The sequence below is a fragment of the Rattus rattus genome, chromosome 3, assembly GCF_011064425.1.
Source record: "Rattus rattus isolate New Zealand chromosome 3, Rrattus_CSIRO_v1, whole genome shotgun sequence".
Taxonomy (NCBI): Eukaryota; Metazoa; Chordata; class Mammalia; order Rodentia; family Muridae; genus Rattus; species Rattus rattus.
Window position 1 is genome coordinate 213,641,962 of NC_046156.1, and position 20,134 is coordinate 213,662,095.

Below are 20,134 nucleotides of genomic sequence, written 5' to 3' on the forward strand. Positions count from 1 at the left end.
TGTTGTACATTGCTTTTATTATTTTTAGGTATGGGCCTTGAATTCCTGATATTTCCAACATTCTTCAAGAGTTCCATTTCTTGCCCTAAAAGGTACACATTTGCTCAAGTTTAGTTTACTTTGCTCTGTTTCCTGAAATTCCTCAAATAATGTGTATGACTGTTTTCAGATCTTATTAATTTTCTGTCAGAAGCCTTGAATGCAAATAATCCATAGCAGGTGCAATAATCTAAACTTTAATTGTTAGGAACTATCAGAATTTCTACACCTATATGGGAATAGCATTCTTTTCACTATTATTTAAACTTTACTTTTAAGAAGAATTAGCAAGTTGGAGTTACTATTTTCAGGTATTATTTGTGAGCCTGATTCGGTGTGTTAAAAATGTTATTTCCATTATTCAGAAAATTCCTATGAGAAATATTGTTTCAATCTTATAGATGGGAGAAACCCCTATCCAGCATAATAAATTTAAGTGTTGCCAAATGTCAAAATCACGATACATTTATCTTAAAATACAGACTGGCTTTTATAGATGAAATCTAAAACTGAGTAGTGTTTCATTCTCTAATACAGGTGATCCAATGAGTTGGGATGATGCAATGGGCTTCATAAGCAGAACAGGCTAGAGAGCACAAACGAGGAATACAAAGCCAACTGGTCACTTCAGAGCTACTCTCCTAGCAGGCTTACAACAGAGCATATTCCTTATTCTGTGGCTAAAACTAGCTAATTGGGGGTTGGATGCTTTCAGTTTGGTGATGTCCAGCTGTAGCAGGGAGCCTCCATTTTTGTCTGCTTTGTAGCAGAAGCTCAGTTCAATACCATGCATGCCCTCGGTACATTTTAATATTGTGAACAGAAATCAAAGCCAGGCGCTTGACACCACAAACACGGCTCAGTCACTGTCCTAGCACATGCTTCCTTTGTTACAAATGGAGCAAGACATGGAGTTGTGCTTTCTCTGTTAGCACCGAGCCAGTGTGAGAAGCTGCACCTGACTTTCCCCTGATTATCTCCTGGTTCTGAGCGGAATTTTAAAAGGTCCATTATTTGTCCTCTTGTAGATTGTTTTTGCAAGTCTAACCTCATTTGGGAGCTTTAGGATCTTAACAGTATTCTTTAGTGTTCATGTTACTTTTTATAATTATCCTTGGTGTGCTATTGCTTTCTCCCAAGGTTTCTGTCACTTTCAATTAGCCAAGCAATTCCTCCTTGTTGGTCGGAGTCAAGTTCCCCAGGTGCTGTGCCAGTATGTTAAAATCATAAGAAAAGCAAGTATAAAACTTCACTTAAAAAAATTAGCCCAAGGAAACTTTTAAAGTTGTCCAGTTATTTGAATGTTCTTCTCTGAATATGGATGGCATGGCTATAGATATTGAAAGTTCACATATGCTGTATGGTACTTAATTAATAATAAATTATTTTATGAATAGCATATGGCAGTAAATGTCGGCAACCAATTTCAAAGCTCGTGCATAGAATCTTGTGTATGCGCCTTGAACTGTCTTTTGTCTGTACAGGATGTTGGTTACTCTAACATTTCTCAACCCACAAGCTCAACAGAGGAAGTATTTTTTTCTAATAAACTGAATGCATTTGCATATCACTTTTTGATTATAATCTTAAGCCAGAAAGTAGGTTTTTCGAGGATGATCTTTTTAAGTAAAACATATGTCAGAAAGTCTACAAGTTGAGATAATAAAGAGGCTTTAATCAAGATGAGAAATGTTACCATCTCACTTTCTGCAGTTTTATTTGCATGAGGGATGAAACTCAGCATCTGACACACTAACCAAGTCATTCTTTCTAATGCACACCTGCAGTCCCATGTCTGCCATGTATCTATGTTGGGGATCAAACACAGGGTCTCAAGACTGGTCTTCCTGACACACACCTGCAGTCTCATGTCTGCTAAGGTTTTTTAATTATGTTGAGTTCACACCAGGACCTCATCCATGCTAACCAATGCTCTTCCAATGACCCAGATCTGGAGTCCTATGTCTGCTGACTTCTAAGTCTAATCTAATTTCAATTAGTGGACACAGACAATAGATCAATGTTGCGAGTGTAATGGTGACATTTTTGCCTATAAAAGATAGATATTTTTCTGTCACATAATCATAGTTATGTGTCTCAAGATATAACTTGAAGTTATTCCAAAACATTACAATTAGACCTTCCATTAATGCAGTCATTTAAAAGTACATGTGTACATTTAATGTTTTTATTGCTGTATCACAAACAGTTGATACCATTTATTATGTTTTATGTACTTAAAAGCATCATTCTAAAGAGAGCTCTATAGTTCACCCAAATCCTGTGGGGGAGAGAGCTGAACTCCCAGAAGTATGGACAATCCTGAGACTTCAGGGAAGATCACCACTTCTGTCCACTTCTGCTCACATTTCTGGCCCAAGAAGAAACTGCATAGTGTCTCTAGATACAGGAATATAGGAGCAGTCGGCAGCAGGAACCTGCTGATTTCTGGCTGCACCTGGAACTGAATTGAACTGGTCCACAGGTCCCTGCTCCCAAATCCCTTGGGGGAGAGAGCTGGAGACCCAGAAGTGCAAACGCTCTTGAGAATTCAGAGGAGAGAACTACTTTCTGCCCACATTCTTGACCCAAGAGGAAATCACCTAGTGCCATCTGTGTCTGGGCACAGAGACCTAGGAACAGTCAGAGGTAGGACCCTTAGGTTTTGCCTGCACCAAGAATTGAAAGCCAGTTACCAGGAGTACCTACACCCTGAAAGAAGAGGTAAGACCAACTCTTCTGCACCAAGCAACTCACCTGGAAGCTTTAGGTCACATAAACCTAGGGGCAGCTCTCTGTTCCCAGATCCAGCTGAAAGAAAACAGGTCTACAGGAGTGCTGACACACAGCCCTACAGGAGGGTCAAGTCACTGTCAGAGACAGCAAGACAAGTTAACACCAGAGAAAACCTGATGGCAAGAGGCAAGCTCAGGAACCTAAGCAACAGAAACCAAGTCTACTTGGCATCAGCAGTGCCCAGTTCTCCCACCAAAGCAAATATTGGATATCCAAACACATCAGAAAAGCAAGATTTGGATATAAAATAATATTTTATAATGATGGTAGAGGACTTTAAGAAGGACATAAATAACTCCCTTAAAGAAAAACAGGGCAACACAAGGAAACAAGTAGAAGCCCTTAAAGAGGAGATACAAACATCCCTTAAAGAATTACAATAAAACACAACCAAACAGGTAAGGAATTGAACAAAATCATCCAGGATTTTAAAATGGAAATAAAAACAGTAAAGGAAGAAGAAAGGGAGACAACCTTGGAGATAGAAAGTCTAGAGAAGAGATCCGGAATCATAGATGCAAGCATCACCAACAGAATACAAGAGATAGAAGAGAGAATCTCAGGGGCAGAGGATACCATAGAAAGCATCCACACAACTGTCAAAGATAATGTAAAATGCAAAAAGCTCCTAGCACAAAACATCCAGGAAATGCTGAACACAATGATAAGATTAAAACCAAGGATAATAGGTATAGAAGGGAGTGAAGACCCCCAACTTAAAGAGTCAGGAAATATCTTCAACAAAATTAAAGAAGAAAACTTCCCTAACCTAAAGAAAGATATGCCCATAAACATATAAGAAGCCTACAGAACATAGATTGGACCAGAAAAGAAATTCCTCCCATCACATAATAGTCAAAATACTAAATGCACAAAACAAAGAAAGACTATTAAAAGCAGTAAGGGGAAAAGGTCAAGTAACATATAAAGGCAGACATATAAGAATTACACCAGACTTCTCACCAGAGACTATGAAAGCCAGAAGATCCTGGACAGGTGTCATACAGACCCTAAGAGAACACAAATGCCAGCCCACGCTACTGTATCCAGCAAAGCTCTCAATTAACATAGATGGGGAAACCACGATATTCCATGACAAAACCAAATTTAAACAATATCTTTCTACAAATCCAGCCCTACAATGGATAATGGATGGAAAACTCCAACACAAGGAGAGAAACTACACTGTACAGAAAGCAAGAGTATAATCTCCTTGCAATGAAACCAAAAGAGAGACACACAAACATAATTCTACCTCTAACAACAAAAATAACAGGAAGCAACAATCACTATTCCTTAATATCTCTCAACATCTCTTAAGCATAGGAGAAAATAGCTATGAAGTCTCAGATTCTAGACAACAGGATTAAATGAAGCTTTGGAAATAAAGTCAAGGGAGAAATAACCTGAGTAATGAGGAAGACATTACTGAGAACCAAATGAGATGCTTGGACATGGTGAAGGGAGTGCAGACATGGTGGAGAAACCTGCTGTGGGATGTTAGAGGCTGAGCTGGGTGAGGGAAACAGAAACAGTATGAAGTATCTGAGGCTGAACAGGAGACTGGAAAGAACATCTTGTATCTGGACAATCCATCATGGTAGTTGTGATTTGAATGTGAAATGTCTCCCAAAGACACAGTCCCATGAATCATCAGAGGTGAGGATTTGGGAAAGCAACGAGTTCATAAGCGCTCTGACCCAACTGATGGATTAGTCATGTAACAGCATTATTCGAGGTAATGGGGCCTATTTGGAGACATTAGATGACAGGGCGCATGTCAATGAAGGGTATGCCTTGTCCAGGAAGACCCTCTCCTCCCTTGTTTCCTTTCTGTGGCCCGTCTTTATATTTCCTGGCACAGTGATATAGGCGGCTTTGCTCCACTGTGCGTCCTATGCCATGCTGCTGTATTTCACAATAGCTTAAACCTCAGTGGAGACAGCTATGGAACCAGAGAGCCAAAGTAAACTTTTCCACTTTTAAATTCTTTTTCTCAGGAATTTTGTCACTACAACAAAAACCTGAATAACTTAAGGGTGAGTCAGTGCCCAGAACAGCTGCAAAGGCAGGGGCTGTGGAAGACTGGAAGATCTGGAGGTGCAGGGAGAACTAGCAGAGGAAGATGAAGGAGGGCTCATACTGGCCAAGGAGAAGAACTACAGAGAAAATAGAGCACACAAAAGTGTAACTGTGATTTTTAAAAGGTACAAGCCCTTTCTCAGGAGTTTGTGAAATAAAATTTTAACGATATATATAAAGAGAATTCCAAACAAAAAAAAAATTAAAAAAAAATAAAAAGAAAGAAAGCCTGGGCAGATGTCATACAGACCCTACGAGAACACAAATGCCAGTCCAGGCTACAATATCCACCAAAACTCTCAATTAACATAGATGGAGAAACCAAAATATTCCTTTACAAATCCAAATTTACACAATATCTTTCTACAAATCCAATCCTACAAAAGATAATAGACAGAAAACTACACCACAAGGAGGGAAACTACACTCTAGAAAAAAGAAGAAACAAATCTCCCTGAAATGAAACTGAAAGAAGAGAGACACACAAATGTAATTCCACCTCTAACAACAAAAATAACAGGAAGCAACAATATCACTATTCCTTAACATCTCCTAACATGAATGGATTCAATTCCCCAATATAAACATATAGACTAACAGATTGGATACATTAAAAGGACCCAGCATTTTGTTGCATACAGGAAAAACACCTCAGACGCAAAGACAGACACTACCTCAGAGTAAAAGGCTGGAAATCAAATTTCCAAGCAAATGGTCCCAAGAAACAAGCTGCAGTGGCCATTCTAATATCAAATAAAATCGACTTTCAACCAAAAGTTATCAAAACAGATAAGGAAGGACACTTCATATTCATCAAAGGAAAAATCCACCAAGATGGACTCTCAATCCTGAATGTCTATGCCCTAAATGCAAGGACACCTACATTCATAAACGAAACCTTCCTAAACCTCAAAACACACATTGCACCTCACATGATGATAACAGGAGATTTCATCACCCCACTCTCATCAATGGTCAGATCATCAAAATGGAAATTGAACAGAGACATAGAGAAACTAACAAGTTATGAACCAAATGGATTTAACACACATTTATAGAACATTGCATCCTAAAACAAAAGAATACACCTTCTTCCCAGCACCTCCTGATACCTTCTCCGAAATTGACCATATAATCTGTCACAAAACAGGCCTCAAGAGATACAAGAAGATAAAAATAATCCCATGCATCCTATCAGACCACCATGGACTAAGACTAGTCTTCAGTAACAACAGTAACAACAGAAAGCCAACCAATACATGGAAGTTGAACAATGCTCTACTCAATGATAGTTTGGTTAGGGAAGAAATAAAGAAATGAAAGACTTCTTAGACTTGAATGAAAATGAAGATATAACATACCTCAACTTATGGGATGGAATGAAAGCAGTGCTAAGAGGAAAACTCATAGCTCTAAGTGCCTGCAAAAAGAAACAGGAGAGAGCATATGTCAGCAGCTTGACAACACACCTAAATGCTCTAGAACAAAAAGAAATAAATAATCACAAGAGGGGTAGAAGGCAGGAAAAAATCAAACTCAGGGCCAAAATCAACTGAATAGAAATGAAAAGGACCATACAAAGAATCGACAAAACCAGGAGCTGGTTCTTTGAGAAAATCAACAAGATAGATAAACCCTTAGCCAGACTAACCAGAGGGCACAGAGACAGTATCCAAATTAACAAAATCAGAAATGAAAAGGGAGACCTAACAACAGAATCTGACGACATTCAAAAAACCATTAGATCCTACTACAGAAGCCTATATTCAACAAAACTGGAAAATCTGGTGAAATGATCAATTTTCTAGACAAATACCAGGTACTAAAGTTAAATCAGGATCAGATAAACCATCTAAACAACTACATACCTCCTAAAGAAATAGAAGCAGTTATTAGAAAACTCGCAATGGAAAAGAGCCCAGTACCAGATGGGTTTAGTACAGAATTCTATCAGACCTTCAGAGAAGACCTCATATCAATACTGTCCAAACTGTTCCACAAAATAGAAACAAAAGGAACATTAACCAATTCCTTCTATGAAGTCACAATTATGCTTATACCTAAACCACACAAAGACCCAACAAAGAAAGAGAACTTCAGAACAATTTCGCTTATGAATAATGATGTAAAACTACTCACTAAAATTCTTGCAAACTGAATCCAAGAACACATAAAAACGATCATCCATCATCATGAAGTAGGCTTCATCCCAGAGATGCACGGGTAGTTCAATAAATGAAAATCCATCGGGGTTGGGGATTTAGCTCAGTGGTAGGCGCTTGCCTAGGAAAGCGCATAAGGCCCTGGTTCGGTCCCCAGCTCCAAAAAAAGAACCAAAAAAAAAAAAAAAAAAAAAAAAAAAAAAAAGAAAATCCATCAATGTAATCCACTATATAAACAAACTTAAAGAAAAAGGCCACATGATCATTTCATTAGATGCAGAGAAAGCATTTGACAAAATTCAACACCCCTTCAAGTTAAAAGTCTTGGAAAGATCAAGAATTCAAGGTCCATATCTAAATATAGTAAAAGCAGGATACAGCACACCAGTAGCTAACATTAAACTAAATGGAGAGAAACTTGAAGCATTCCCACTAAAATCAGGGACTAGACAAGGTACCCACTCTCTCCCTACTTATTCAATATAGTACTAGAAGTCCTAGGCAGAGCAATCAGACAATGAAAGGAGCCCAAAGGGATAAAATTGCAAAGGAAGAAGCCAAAATATCACTATTTGCAGATGATATGATAGTATACTTAAGTGACCCCAAAAGTTCCACCAGAGAACATTATTAAGCCAGATAAACAACTTCAGCAAAGTGGCTGGGTATAAAATTAACTCAAACAAATCAGTAGCCTTCCTCTTCTCAAAGGATAAACAGGCTAAGAAAGAAATTAGGGAAATGACACCCTTCCCAATAGTCACAAAAAAACATAAAATATCTTGGTCTGACTCTACCCAAGCAAGTGAAAGATTTGTATGACAAGAACTTCAACTCTTGTCAAGAAAGAAATTGAAGAAGAGCTCAGAAATTGGAAAAGTCTCCCATGCTCATGGATTGGCAGGATTAATATAGTAAAAATGGCCATTTTACCAAAAGCAGTCTACAGATTCAATGCAATCCCTATCAAAATTCCAACTCAATTCTTCATAGATTTAGAAAGAGCACTTTGAAAATTCATTTGGAATAACAAAAAACATAGGATAGTGAAAACTATCCTCAACAATAAAAGGACTTCTGGGGGAAATCACCATCCCTGACCTCAAGCAGAATTACAGAGCAGTAGTCATAAAAACTGAATGGTATTTGTACAGAGTCAGGCAGGTAGATCTGTGGAATAGAATTGAAGACCCAGAAATGAACCTACACACCTATGGTCACTTGATCCTTGACAAAGGAGCTAAAACCACCCAATGGAAAAAAGATAGTATTTTCAACAAATGTTGCTGGAGGTTCAACTGGAGGTCAGCATGTAGAAGAATGCAAATCTATCCATTCTTATTGCCCTGTACAGGGCTTAAGTCCATGTGGATCAAGGACCTCCACATCAAACTAGATATACTCAAACTAATAGAAAAAATAGTGGGGAAGAGTCCAGAACACATGGGCACTGGGGAAATTTTCCTGAACACAATACCAATGTCTTATGCTCTAAAGTCAAGAATTGGCAAATGGGACCCCATAAAACTGCAAAGCTTCTGTAAGGCATTAGGACAAAAGGGCAACCAACAGATTGTAAAAAGATTTTTACCAATCCTACATCTAATAGAGGGTTAATATCCAAAATATACAAGAACTCAGAAGTTAAATTCCAGAAAGCCAAAAAACCCTATTAAAAATGGGAAACAGATATAAACAAAGAATATTCAGTTGATGAATACTGAATGGCTGAGAATTATCTAAAGAAACATCCAACATCATTAGTCATTGAGGACATGCAAATCAAAACAACCCTGAGATTCTACCTCACACCAGTTAGAATGGCTAAGATCAAAAACTCAGGTGACAGCAGATGCTGGCGAGGATATGGAGAAAGAGGAACACTCCTCCATTGTTGATGGGATTGCAAACTCATACAACCCACTCTGGAAATCAGTCTGGAGGTTCCTCAGAAAATTGGACATTGCACTACCTGAGGACCAGCTATACCACTCCTGGTTATATATACCCAAAAGATGCTCCAACATAAAACCAAGACACATGCCCTACTATGTTCATAGCAGCCTTATTTCTAATAGCCAGAAGCTGGAATAAACCCAGTTGCCCTTCAACAGAGGAATGGATACAGAAAATGTGGTACATCTACACAATGGAGTACTAATCAGCTATCAAAAACAACGACTTCATGAAATTCATAGGCAAATGGATGGAACTAGAAAATATCATCCTGAGTGAGGTAACCCAATCACAGAAAAACACACATAGCATGCACCCATTGATAAGTGGATATTAGCTCAAAACTCGAATTACCCAAAATCCAATTCACAGACCATATGAAGCTCAAGAAGAGGGATTACCAAAGTGCAGGTGCTTCATTCCATGTTGAAATGGGAAACAAAAATATTCATAGGAGGGATATGGAGGCAAAGTTTGGATCAGGAACTGAAGGACCTGCCATTCAGAGCCCGCCTCACATGATATATATATATATATATACACACACACACATATATCCACCAAATCTAGATAAGAGTCATGAAGCTAAGAAGTGCAGGCTGACAGGAACTAGATACAGATGTATCCTGAGAGGCACAGCCAGATACTGAACTGAGAATGGCATCCACCTTGGAGGAATTAGAGAAAGGACTGAAAGAGCTGAAGGGGCTTGCAATCCCATAATAACAACAATATCAACCAACCAGAGCTCCCAGGGACTAAACCACTACCCAAAGACTATGCATGAACTGACACATGGCTCCAGCTTCATATGTAGTAGAGGATGGCCATGTTGGGCATCAATGGAAGGAGAAGCCCTTGGTCCTGCCAAGGCTGGACCCCCCCAGTGTAGGGTAATGTTGGGGGGCAGATAGGAAGGGGGATGGATTGTGAAGGGAACACCCTTATAGAAGTAGGGGAGGGGGATGGGAGAGGGGGCTTATATCCGGGAAACTGGGAAAGGGAATAACATTTGAAATGTAAATAAAGAAAATCCAATAAAAGAAAAAAAAAGAGAGAGCTATATAGATTTTATCAGACTATCAGTGATGTATATGGCAAGAGCAAAAGGCTAACAGTGGATACTATACTTCCTACTACTATGGTTGAGAACATATAGTCTGGCATCACACTCAAACTCTGATTTGCTAAATATGCTATATTTTTGGAAAAATTATGTAGGTTTTTGGGAGACTTATTCTTCAGAGGTAAAATATATATACCAACTATTTAAAGATATTTCCATAAAGGTAATGTCATTTTTATAAAACATGTAACACAAATGTCAGGTACATATTATCCATAATGTCTATATTGATAATGGTTTTAATTAGATCCTATTTACATTTATTATATACACAAATATTTTAAAACTGTATTATCATTGGCTATCATCTACAATCATTTCATTGACTACTTTCAAATGAGTATTTACCAAAAAAAATGTAAGAGACACAGATGAACCATTCAATGAACAGTCTAATTTAGTATATACAATGTTACTTTAAGAATAACTAGGGACAGGGAAGATAGCTCAGTGGGTAAGTGTGTGGGTTATTTAAACAAAAGGATTAATATATGAACAGCCAAGCTTCGCAGCTTGTACCTGTAACCTCATCTTCGAGGGTTGATGATGGAAGAGAAGACAAGCAAATTCTGGCAATTCGATGTCCAACTAGCCTAGTCTGTCTAACAGAGAGCTTTGGGTTCAATGAGAGAACTTGTCTTAAGGTGCAGAGCCTTCTCAGCTACATCAACATGTATATGCAAGGCACACATGAAGAAAAAAGAGTAAATCCTTAACGTATTATCCATTTTATACTTAGATTTTTTTCCTGTTAAATTTTACTTAATGTATATTCTTAACATAATTTCCTATTTTCCTATTAAGCTACAATGTATTATTACTAAAATTCTGCTAGTTTATATGCCATTGTTGCAAATGTTCTTGTCTATGTTTTAGTACGTTTTCTTGGATCAGAGATACTGCTTATTTTGAATTTTATTAGAAAAGTCAAATTGTTTTCTGAATTGGTATCAGTGCCAACTATTACAAATATATAAATGTTCATATATAAATGTTCCAGGGACACTGCCAGTTTAAAGTTGTTACCACGACGGTATGAAATCTTATCTCTATGGTTGAGTGACTCTTTAGTTTTGCTTAGTTATAGTGTTGTAGAGAGAATTGTTTGAAATATATTCAGCTGGATTACAGTTTTGGGTTTGTGCTTCCCAAAATTTTGCAAAACTAGGATTTTTTTGTCATTGACATGGCTTAAATAGCACCTTTTTAGTAATTAACCCTTATATTTTTGTTACTCACTTACGAGCCATTTCTGGTAAAAGTACTTCTTTTACTAGTAAAGTAACTTTTAGTAGTAAAAAAAAATCTTCAGATCATAGGAAATACACTTCTCCCATTTTCTTTAGTGTATAATAATAATTGGTAGAAAGATGAAAAGAAATATTTAATGATAGAATAAAGCTAGCTTATATTTTAGAGGTACTTTTATAAGGTTTTGTTTAAAGCTGTCTGTGATGGGTGTGTGTGTTTGTGTGTATGTATGTGTGTTCTGTTGTATTTTTCTGAGGATTAAATCTAGGTAGAGTGTTTGAAGAAGACATTTCTACAGCTAGGAAAATAACTTAGTGTCCCAGCTGCAGTTGTCAAGTGAACCTGAGTTAAGTAATTGGCTTCATCACTGGTCTGTGGAATGTATTCTTAAATAACAGTTGATGTGGAGCTGGGGTTAGACCATTGTAGACTGTGCAACCTGGGATATATAAGAAAAAATGATGAATATTTTCATCCCTTTTGTTTCATCTTTTAAGAAGTCTTAGTTCTACATTAGATTGTTTTCTTGATGTTCACTTACTTTTCTTTAACGTTCTACATAGGAAGGCTCTGTCAAATGTACAATTGGTAAATCTTTTTTCTTATTCTATAGGCTGCCACTTTGATGGTGTCCTTTGATACACAGAAACTTTTTAGTTCTATGAGGCCCTGTGGTGTTTTCCTGTTAATAGTTTGGTAGCTTTCTTTGGTTGGTTGTGTTTTTTGGCTTTTGTTTGTTTGTTTTGTTTTGCTTTGTTTTCTTAGAGTTTTTGTTTAGGTTGAAAGGAGGAGAGAAAGAAGAAGAAGATGAGTGTGAGGGAATATGGGGAGGATCTGAGATGACTTGAAGGAGGGGAAATGAAAAAGTTTCAAATGACATCCAGATCCCATTATGGGAAGATAGCTCTGGTAATAAAATGTTGGCTGTCTTAGAACCTATGCTTAAAACCAAATTCTCAAAACACACACACACACACACACACACACACACACACACACACACACAAAGCAAACTTGTTATTGTTTGCTGGCCACCCAGCTTAATGTACATAGCAAGTTACAGGTGAGGGGAGAGGTCAGAGGGAGGGCTACATCTTTAAACGCTCGGTGGGCAGCTCCTGAGGATGGACACTTGTCTTTGGCTCCCTCTACCCCAGATCCTATGAAAATGTACACTATACAACTTGTACAAAATTTGTCATTCCACTCAATTTCTACAATCAATGAGGGGAAGCAACATGGAAATAAAGATTTATAGGAATGCTACTGAATTATTGAAGGAGTGCACTACATTTTTATTTTTGTGACTTTTATGTATCACAGATTGGCCTTGGACTCCTGATTTTCCTGTCTATACCCTCCAACTGCTGAGATTATGGTCATATGTCTGATTTAACTTCTGAAGACCCTTTCTCCCAAATTAGGAAGAAGCTTTATTGATGAACAGTTTTTTCCTAACAATTGTTTCAAACATTTCCTTACTATAGAACAGTCTTGGAAATGAATGCTGAGGGTAATGAATACATTCTGAATTATCTTTTTCTGTGAGTGTAGGGACTTTTTTTCAGGTCAAAGCAATTACACTGAACATAATTTTGCATTCTTTACTTTGGATGCTATAACAAAAGTACCATAAACTGGGTGACTTAAACCACAAAATCAGTTCTCAGATTTATCAATGGTGGAGGTGAAAAGGGCCCTCTTTGTGGTTGGCAAATGAGTTCTGATTAAGTTCTCACATGGTGCAAAATAAACAATGGAGAAGCAAGCTCTTTTGTTTCTGACAAGGACATTTAGCATATCATGAAGGTTCTATACTCTGGTCCTCCTTCTAAATTAAAAGACAACTATTGGTGGGAGAGATACCTTACCGCCTGGTCAGGTGGGCACTCCTGAGGCTGCAGAGCAGAAGAGACCACCAACACTGCCCACCCCTGCCCACATCCCTGGCCCAAGAGGAAACTGTATAAGGCCTCTGGGCTCCCGTGGGAGAGGGCCCAGGTGAGGCAGGAGCCCTGCCTGAGACACCGCCGGAACCTGAAGGAAACAGACCGGATAAACAGTTCTCTGCACCCAAATCCCGTGGGAGGGAGAGCTAAACCTTCAGAGAGGCAGACACGCCTGCGAAACCAGAAGAGACTGCTCTCTACACACATTGCTGATTCCAGAGGAAAACACCGGAGGCCATCTGGAACCCTGGTGCACGAAGGCTCCGGGAAGAGGCGGCGCAGATCTTCCCGGTTGCTGCCACCGCGGAGAGCCCGTGGGCAGCACCCCGCGAGCGAACTCAAACCTCGGGACCACAGGTAAGACCAACTTTTCTGCTGCAAGTGACCTGCCTGGTGAACTCAAGACACAGGCCCACAGGAACAGCTGAAGACCTGTAGAGGGACAAAACTACACACACGAAAGCAGAACACTCTGTCCCCATAACTGGCTGAAAGAAAACAGTAAAACAGGTCTACAGCACTCCTGACACACAGGCTTATAGGACAGTCTAGCCACTGTCAGAATTAGCAGAACAAAGTAACACTAGAGATAATCTGATGGCGAGAGGCAAGCGCAGGAACACAAGCAACAGAAACCAAGACTACATGGCATCATCGGAGCCCAATTCTCCCACCAAAACAAACATGGAATATCCAAACACACCAGAAAAGCAAGATCTAGTTTCAAAATCAGATTTGATCATGATGCTGGAGGACTTCAAGAAAGACGTGAAGAACTCCCTTAGAGAACAAGTAGAAGCCTACAGAGAGGAATCGCAAAATCCCTGAAAGAATTCCAGGAAAACACAAACAAACAGTTGAAGGAATTAAAAATGGAAATAGAAGCAATCAAGAAAGAACACATGGAAATAACCCTGGATATAGAAAACCAAAAGAAGAGACAAGGAGCTGTAGATACAAGCTTCACCAACAGAATACAAGAGATGGAAGAGAGAATCTCAGGAGCAGAAGATTCCATAGAAATCATTGACTCAACTGTCAAAGATAATGTAAAGCGGAAAAAAGCTACTGGTCCAAAACATACAGGAAATCCAGGACTCAATGAGAAGATCAAACCTAAGGATAATAGGTATAGAAGAGAGTGAAGACTCCCAGCTCAAAGGACCAGTAAATATCTTCAACAAAATCATAGAAGAAAAACTTCCCTAACCTAAAAAAGAGATACCCATAGGCATACAAGAAGCCTACAGAACTCCAAATAGATTGGACCAGAAAAGAAACACCTCCGTCACATAATAGTCAAAACACTAAACGCTCAAAATAAAGAAAAGAATATTAAAAGCAGTAAGAGAAAAAGGTCAAGTAACATATAAAGGCAGACCTATCAGAATCACACCTGACTTCTACCAGAAACTATGAAGGCCAGAAGATCCTGGACTGATGTCATACAGACCTAAGAGAACACAAATGCCAGCCCAGGCTACTGTATCCTGCAAAACTCTCAATTAACATAGATGGAGAAACCAAGATATTCCATGACAAAACCAAATTTACACAATATCTTTCTACAAATCCAGCACTACAAAGGATAATAAATGGTAAAGCCCAACATAAGGAGGCAAGCTATACCCAAGAAGAGGCAAGAATCTAATCGTCTTGGCAACAAAACAAAGAGAAGAAAAGCACACAAACACAACCTCACATCCAAATATGAATATAACAGGAAGCAATAATCACTATTCCTTAATATCTCTCAACATCAATGGCCTCAACTCCCCAATAAAAAGACATAGATTAACAAACTGGATACATAGCGAGGACCCTGCATTCTGCTGCCTACAGGAAACACACCTCAGAGACAAAGACAGACACTACCTCAGAGTGAAAGGCTGGGAAACAACTTTCCAAGCAAATGGTCAGAAGAAGCAAGCTGGAGTAGCCATTCTAATATCAAATAAAATCAATTTCCAACTAAAAGTCATCAAAAAAAGATAAGGAAGGACACTTTATATTCATCAAAGGAAAAAATCCACCAAGATGAACTCTCAATCCTAAATATCTATGCCCCAAATACAAGGGCACCTACATACGTAAAAAGAAACCTTACTAAAGCTCAAAACACACATTGCACCTCACACAATAATAGTAGGAGATTTCAACACCCCACTCTCATCAATGGACAGATCATGGAAACAGAAATTAAACAGAGACATAGACAGACTAAGAGAAGTCATGAGCCAAATGGACCTAACCGATATTTATAGGACGTTCTACCCTAAAGCAAAAGGATATACCTTCTTCTCAGCTCCTCATGGTACTTTCTCCAAAATTGACCATATAATTGGTCAAAAAATGGGCATCAACTGGTACAGAAAGATAGAAATAATCCCATGCGTGCTATCGGACCACCACGGCCTAAAGCTGGTCTTCAATAACAATAAGGGAAGAATGCCCACATATACGTGGAAACTGAACAATGCTCTACTCAATGATAACCTGGTCAAGGAAGAAAAAGAAAAAGAAATTAAAAACTTTTAGAATTTAATGAAAATGAAGGTACAACATACCCAAACTTATGGGACACAATGAAAGCTGTGCTAAGAGGAAAACTCATAGCGCTGAGTGCCTGCAGAAAGAAACAGGAAAGAGCATATGTCAGCAGCTTGACAGCACACCTAAAAGCTCTAGAACAAAAAGAAGCAAATACACCCAGGAAGAGTAGAAGGCAGGAAATAATCAAACTCAGAGCTGAAATCAACCAAGTAGAAACAAAAAGGACCATAGAAAGAATCAACAGAACCAAAAGTTGGTTCTTTGAGAAAATCAACAAGATAGATAAACCCCTAGCCAGACTAACGAGAGGACACAGAGAGTGTGTCCAAATTAACAAAATCAGAAATGAAAAGGGAGACATAACTACAGATTCAGAGGAAATTCAAAAAATCATCAGATCTTACTATAAAAGCCTATATTCAACAAAACTTGAATATCTACAGGAAATGGACAATTTCCTAGACAGATACCAGGTACCGAAGTTAAATCAGGAACAGATAAACCAGTTAAACAACCCCATAACTCCTAAGGAAATAGAAGCAGTCATTAAAGGCCTCCCAACCAAAAAGAGCCCAGGTCCAGACGGGTTTAGTGCAGAATTCTATCAGACCTTCATAGAAGACCTCATACCAATATTATCCAAACTATTCCACAAAATTGAAACAGATGGAGCACTACCGAATTCCTTCTATGAAGCCACAATTACTCTTATACCTAAACCACACAAAGACCCAACAAAGAAAGAGAACTTCAGACCAATTTCCCTTATGAACATTGACGCAAAAATACTCAACAAAATTCTGGCAAACCGAATCCAAGAGCACATCAAAACAATCATCCACCATGATCAAGTAGGCTTCATCACAGGCATGCAGGGATGGTTTAATATACGGAAAACCATCAACGTGATCCATTATATAAACAAACTGAAAGAACAAAACCACATGATCATTTCATTAGATGCTGAGAAAGCATTTGACAAAATTCAACACCCCTTCATGATAAAAGTCCTGGAAAGAATAGGAATACAAGGCCCATACCTAAACATAATAAAAGCAATATACAGCAAACCAGTTGCTAACATTAAACTAAATGGAGAGAAACTTGAAGCAATCCCACTAAAATCAGGGACTAGACAAGGCTGCCCTCTCTCCTACTTATTCAATATAGTTCTTGAAGTTCTAGCCAGAGCAATCAGACAACAAAAAGGAGATCAAGGGATACAGATCGGAAAAGAAGAAGTCAAAATATCACTATTTGCAGATGATATGATAGTATATTTAAGTGACGCTAAAAAGTTCCACCAGAGAACTACTAAAGCTGATAAACAACTTCAGCAAAGTGGCTGGGTATAAAATTAACTCAAATAAATCAGTAGCCTTCCTCTACACAAAAAGAGAAACAAGCCGAAAAGAAATTAGGGAAACGACACCCTTCATAATAGACCCAAATAATATAAAATACCTCAGTGTGACTTTAACCAAGCAAGTAAAAGATCTGTACAATAAGAACTTCAAGACACTGAAGAAAGAAATTGAAGAAGACCTCAGAAGGTGGAAAGATCTCCCATGCTCATGGATTGGCAGGATTAATATAGTAAAAATGGCCATTTTACCAAAAGCGATCTACAGATTCAATGCAATCCCCATCAAAATACCAATCCAATTCTTCAAAGAGTTAGACAGAGCAATTTGCAAATTCATCTGGAATAACAAAAAACCCAGGATAGCTAAAACTATCCTCAACAATAAAAGGACTTCAGGGGGAATCACTATCCCAGATCTCAAGCAGTATTACAGAGCAATAGTGATAAAAACTGCATGGTATTGGTACAGAGACAGACAGATAGACCAATGGAACAGAATTGAAGACCCAGAAATGAACCCACACACCCTATGGTCACTTGATTTTTTTTTGACAAAGGAGCCAAATCCATCCAATGGAAAAAAAGATAGCATTTTCAGCAAATGGTGCTGGTTCAACTGGAGGTCAACATGTATAAGAATGCAGATCGATCCATGCTTATCACCCCTGTACAAAGCTTAAGTCCAAGTGGATCAAGGACCTCCACATCAAACCAGACACACTCAAACTAATAGAAGAAAAACTAGGGAAGCATCTGGAACACATGGGCACTGGAAAAATTTCCTGAACAAAACACCAATGGCTTATGCTCTAAGATCAAGAATCGGACAAATGGGATCTCATAAAACTGCAAAGCTTCTGTAAGGCAAAAGGACACTGTGGTTTGGACAAACGGCAACCAACAGATTGGGAAAAGATCTTTACCAATCCTACAACAGATAGAGGCCTTATATCCAAAATATACAAAGAACTCAAAAAAGTTAGACCAAGAGGGAGACAAATAACCCTATTAAAAATGGGGTTCAGAGCTAAACAAAGAATTCACAGCTGAGGAATGCCGAATGGCTGAGAAACACCCTAAAAGAAATGTTCAACATCTTTAGTCATCAGGAAATGCAAATCAAAACAACCCTGAGATTTCACCTCACACCAGTGAGAATGGCTAAGATCAAAAACTCAGGTGACAGCAAATGCTGGCGAGGATGTGGAGAAAGAGAACACTCCTCCATTGTTGGTGGGATTGCAGACTGGTACAACCATTCTGGAAATCAGTCTGGAGGTTCCTCAGAAAATTGGACATTAAACTCCCTGAGGATCCAGCTATCCCTCTCTTGGGCATATACCCAAAAGATGCCCCAACATATAAAAAAGACACGTGCTCCACTATGTTCATCGCAGCCTTATTTATAATAGCCAGAAGCTGGAAAGAACCCAGATGCCCTTCAACAGAGGAATGGATACAGAAAATGTGGTATATCTACACAATGGAATATTACTCAGCTATCAAAAACAACGAGTTTATGAAATTTGTAGGCAAATGGTTGGAACTGGAAAATATCATCCTGAGTGAGCTAACCCAATCACAGAAAGACATACATGGTATGCACTCATTGATAAGTGGCTATTAGCCCAAATGCCTGAATTACCCTAGATGTCTAGAACAAATGAAACTCAAGACGGAGGATCAAAATGTGAATGCTTCACTCCTTCTTTAAAAGGGGAACAAGAATACCCTTGGCAGGGAAGAGAGAGGCAAAGATTAAAACAGAGACTGAAGGAACATCCATTCAGAGCCTGCCCCACATGTGGCCCATATATATACAGCCACCCAATTAGACAAGATGGATGAAGCAAAGAAGTGCAGAAGTGTAGATCGCTCCTGAGAGACACAGCCAGAATACAGCAAATACAGAGGCGAATGTCAGCAGCAAACCTCTGAACTGAGAATAGGACCCCCGTTGAAGGAATCAGAGAAAGAACTGGAAGAGCTTGAAGGGGCTCGAGACCCTATATGAACAACAATGACAAGCCACCAGAGCTTCCAGGGACTAAGCCACTACCTAAAGACTATACATGGACTGACCCTGGACTCTGACCCCATAGGTAGCAATGAATATCCTAGTAAGAGCACCAGTGGAAGGGGAAGCCCTGGGTCCTGCTAATACTGAACCCCCAGTGAACTAGACTGTTGCGGGGGGGGCAAATGGGGGAGGGTCGGAGGGGAACACCCATAAGGAAGGGGAGGGGGAGGGATGTTTGCCGGAAACCGGAAAGGGAATAATACTCAAATGTATATAAAAATATTCAAGTTAATAAAAAAAAAAAAAAAACAACTATTTTCCACTATAGAGTCTAGTGGCGTTTTAGAATAATTACAAAATGTTCCATTAACAATATATGGCAGAACATGACGGATACATTATTGCTACTGGTACATGATTGCTCCTACTATGGCCTATAAAGAACTTTAAGCACAATTTAACTAAGGAAACAAAACTCAACAAAAACAAGACCCAGCTTTCCATATAGCTACAGACTAATTATAAAACAATATAAATCACAGAATAAGACATACCATATTTAGTAAATGAAAGAGAAAAGGGTTTGAATTTTTTAGAAGTAAAACTAATCAACCCATTTTGTTAAAGACAGGATTTAGACTATTAAAGTGATAGATATTAATAATTGGAAGAGTTTTGGGTCAGAGTGCGCATAGAAATCATTTTCTGTTGATATTTAAACATATCTGAGATCAGTTCTCAGAGAGAACATTTTAAGATGTCACAAACCCCAAATGGTAAGCAACCAAGACTTTTGTCAAAGACGAAACTAATACTAATTTGCCAAAATAATAA